Source organism: Zea mays, chromosome 8, assembly GCF_902167145.1.
Source record: "Zea mays cultivar B73 chromosome 8, Zm-B73-REFERENCE-NAM-5.0, whole genome shotgun sequence".
NCBI classification, from domain to species: Eukaryota; Viridiplantae; Streptophyta; class Magnoliopsida; order Poales; family Poaceae; genus Zea; species Zea mays.
In genome coordinates, this window is record NC_050103.1 from 18233889 (window position 1) to 18238622 (window position 4734).

Below are 4734 nucleotides of genomic sequence, written 5' to 3' on the forward strand. Positions count from 1 at the left end.
ACAGTAGAAGGTGAGATAGGATCAAGATAAGATAAGTATGGAATGAATCAGAGTAAGGTAAGTAGATAAGGGTTTGTCCATTCCTATCTAGGTTTCGTCCTACAGTCAACATTTCCTCTGATACCACTTCTGTCACACCCGGCTTTAAAGAACAAAGTCAGGTGCATCTCATACATGCGCCAAGAAGACAACACATATAATAACAGAGTGTATAGAGATAAATGTCATAATACATCAGAGTATTTATTACATAGCGGAAGTCTTATTACAAAATAAAGATAAATATAAAACGAACTAAGGATCGTCGGCGCCAATGTCGACTGAGAAACGCCACCTAGATTGAATCGAACTCCTCGACTTGTGGCTCCTCCTGAACCACCTGCTCTTCTCCTGTGGGGGGTGTGAGACAGCAAGGGTGAGCTCACACATGATCATCGCTCAACAAGTTGTGGGGAATAATGTGACATGAACTCACCAAAGGTGGGAGTTCATGGAGTGTAAGGCTGATCAATGAAATAAAGGCTGAAGCTAAGCATTGCTTTTATAAGTTGGTCAAAATTTTATTAGCAATTACTAAGTGTAAGTAAATACCAAACCATAATAAAAGTAATAGAACAAAATTAATAACAATCCCATGCAATGCAAATGACCAAATTGAATTTAAGTTCCATAATTTAAACATCAGAGAGTCCTGAGTTGCTCATGACCGTGAGCTCGGCTAGTATACCAGTTTTACACTCTGCAGAGGTTGTACCCTTTACCCACAAGTCATGTTACCCATCTGCCATGGGGTCGCGAATCCCATACACCTCTACCTAGGAAGCGCGGCAGGGCAACACTACGAGGCCTTTACAAAGTTCCACTAGCTTCCGAAAACCCGCTACAGTTTATAGGAAGTTCCAATGCAGGGTTCCTGGCTGACTGCCATCGCAGCAAAATCAACCAGGGACCTCCCTACACTGACCACTCCCCTACTGCCCTTGCCCCTTTCAGGTAAGGTAGTCTTCCACTAGCTTTCCTAATTAGTCAGCCAAGGGCGTCCCATTAAACCCTTGTGGTGGCACGTGGTTCTCAAGTTAAGCTCTATGTTCCAATTAACATTAATGATCTCAACATGAACATAAACAGAATAACAAGAATAATTGGAACATAGATATAATAAATGATTATCCCAAAACCATGTAAAGCAATAGCAAACTACCCAAGTGATTCAGGGGTAAACAAGGTAATGAGATAAACAATCTAGGGTGACCTATTGGGTCCCATCAAAATTAACCTATGCATGAGTGAATGATAATTAGAGAACATTATTGGGTAAAAAGTGGTCAAGGGCACAACTTGCCTTCAATGAGCTCCTGCTCAGCTACTTCAACCTGCTGCTCACCAGGATCCTCAGCAACGGGCTCTTCTACTCGCCACAGTACAAACAAGCACAGTGCATATAGAGAAATTAACATTACACCAAACATATAAACAAAATACACAGTAATAATATACACATTAAAATAAAATTCTAGGAATAGGAATCATAATTTTTGGAGTTATAGAATTTAAGTTATGGATTTTCAAATGTTTTATGTGCTTAAAATAGGATTAAGTGTGAAATAAATTTTCTTACTGTTTTCATGACATAACAGAGGCTCTAGGTGATAGATAATAAAATTACAAAATTTCAGGAACTGGAATGGAGTAATTTGGAGTTCTTATGCATTTTCTATGAATTATTGAAGCTCTAGCAATTATTTTCCTATTAGAAATCTATTTATAAATCATTTTCTCTGGTTTTATTATGTTCTGGACTGGGCCTCATTTCCTGCAAAGTACAGGGGGCTCGGGGTAATAATCCGCAGACACAGAGTACAGTGCAAGTGGACTGCGGGTTTGTTTCTCTAAAACTCAGGGTCTCTTTAGCAAAAGTCTCGGGCGAAGGGGTATTGTAATATCTGGGTCGTTGGATCAATTCTGGATGGCCCGGATTAGGCCGTGGCTTTTATGAAAGGGGGTATGATGAACCCACCGTGGGATCAAGATCGGACGCTCACAATTAACTCGAAGCTCATCCGAGTCAGTACGCAATCACGATCGTACGATCTAAGATCTATGGTTAACAACGCACCCAGCAAGATTCAATCTGAACCGCCCATAGCCGATCGACGGTCCACATCCTTCTTCCACCTCCCGACGACGCCCAGCGGCGGCGCCCTGCGCTAGCGGTGATGGCTCACCGGAGACACGCGACCCGGCATCAGTACACCCAAATGATTACTCAAGAGGTTCAAAACGCAGTAGGGAACAAGGCAAATCAAAATAGGGAGGGCACACCGTGAATCACGCCGCACAGCTTCCTGGCCACGGCGCGCGGCGGCATCCCAAATTCCGGTGACGAACCCGTGCAGGTATTATGACACAAATAGTGCAAGGGCTCGTGCAGAGGAAAGAGGAGACGATGGGATAACCTAAGGAGCAGTAGATTACCGGAGGCAAGGCAACAACGAGGCCGACCATGGAGCAGAGCAACACTGGCGGAAGACCTCAACTCCGGGAAAGAAACCAGGGCGACCCGGTCACCAATCAAATTCGACGAGGCCACGAAGACACGCGGATTCTGCCGTGGGTACCCCACAACGACCAGCCGAGGCCCAGGCACTGGTTGGTTGAGAGTGTAGGCAACGTTGGCCATGGCGGCGACTGGAACGCGATCACACCAATCCAAGCAATGGATGCGTTCTGTGTTTTCGTGCGGGCAACAGTAGGAAAGGGGAGGGAGCCGCAGGGCGTCCGGGTTTTATCCCCAGGATGAATTGGACCCGTCAGCAACGGCGCAGCGGGAGAGGGGGAAGGAGCACGCCGCGGATCTCGCGAATTCGTTGCTGTGCGCGACCGACTCGGCAGGGAAGACCCAGACAAGCGGGCCCCACATGGCAGTGGGACGCTAGCGCGCAGAGCAGAAGGCCTGTCGACCCGGTGGGTTCGTGGGCCGCGCGGAACAGGAAAGAATGTGGGCTGGCATCAGAGAAATAGGCCCATGGAACGGTTTGGGGGTATTTTCTTTTTTTTTGCTTTCTTCTTTATTCCTAATTCATTTGAATTTAAATTTTGAATTCCACTTAAGTGCAAATTCAAGTTCATGTTAACTATGCAATTTATTCACACCATCATGTGGTGAAGTTATTAAATTTTAATATTGTTTTATATTGAATAATATTTCTTTCTTATTATGTTTTGATTAGTAGTGTTGATATGGTTGTTAATATTTAAATGCATAGCAAACAAAACTCCGACGAGATGCACACTTTCTTTTATTTTAGTGTCTTTGGTTCGATTTAATCACTCTTCATTTTATGTATGCTCTGTTCATGATGCAAATAAGACACATAAAATAAGGAAATCACCATATAATGCTTTTATACAATCTTGAGTATTACAATTTTCTATGGAATATACAAGTTTCTAGCAATTATTTATACAATAAAAATCTATTTCTATTTTATTTTCTCTTATTTTCGAGTTGACTGGACCGGGCCTCAATTCGAGAGAAATCCAGGGGCCATGGGGTAAGATATCCAAGACACAGGGAACAGCTGGTTGGACTGCGGGTCAAAACCCTAATTACTAGGGGGCTCTTTAACAAAAGTGCCAGCGCGAAAGGGTATGAACAGAGTTGGGCCGTCCGATCGACCACCTACGTTCCAGATTAAATCGCAGTATAAACGAAGCGGTACACATTGCCGTCCATAGGATCACGATCCTACGACGCAGATTTAATTTTACCCAGAGCCACCCGATCCATCCGATCGGATATCAACGGCTGACCCGAAACCGACCGAAGCGTTACACGCCTTCTAATCTGAGCCATACAGCGAGAAATCGACGGCACGCGAATCTCGACTGACCCCCGCCCAACTCCGGCCACCGGGGGACACTCCGCGCGCGGTGGCGCCATGGCCGAGATGCCCACAGCGTGACTTGGTGCACGATGTCTACGTAACTCAGGTGCAAATTAAAATTAAGAGAATGGCGAACTCGAGGAGCGCATCCTTACAACGATCCCGGCGGTGTCCAGCTCCGTTCATGGCGCACGGCGAATCCACAGTTAGCGGCGGAATCCGCACTCCGATGAGAAATCGCCGATGGTGCAGTCAACGCAATGCCATGCCCGGTCAACGATGAGCATCAACGGTGTCCACCGAAGACCTTGGACCCCTTCTCGGAGCTCGGGTGATGCCTACGGTCCTAGGCTGCGACGGCGGAACTCAAAGCTTTCGTGGCTCGGCAATGGCGATGTCAGTTTGTTCTGGTGGAGTAGACTCGCACGAGAAGGTAGCGGGAGGAGGAACGGGTCACGGGGACTCCCTTTTATCTCCTGGAGTCCAGGTTCGGGGAGCGGGGAAAGGTCACCCATGAACCCGGCAATGGCAACGATCTCTGCGCAACCGTTGCGAAGGAAGGGGGAAGGTGTTGATGTATGGGTCCGACATCCCAGGGAGCTTGGCATGCGCGCGGTAGCGTTAGGCTGACAGCTGGGGCCGATTGACCAGTGAAAGGGGTAATCTCGCGCGGATGCGAGGCCGCCCGATGGGCCCCATCTGTCAGCCCGGCGGCGCGCGCGAGAGAGCGATCAATCGAGCGGCTGCCGTGTGGGGCCACCATCCAGCGAGCGTACGCGGCGCGGACGCGGGGCAAGGTGGGCCGCACGGAGGTGGGGGTTGGATGGGCCGAATTGCGCGAACCAGG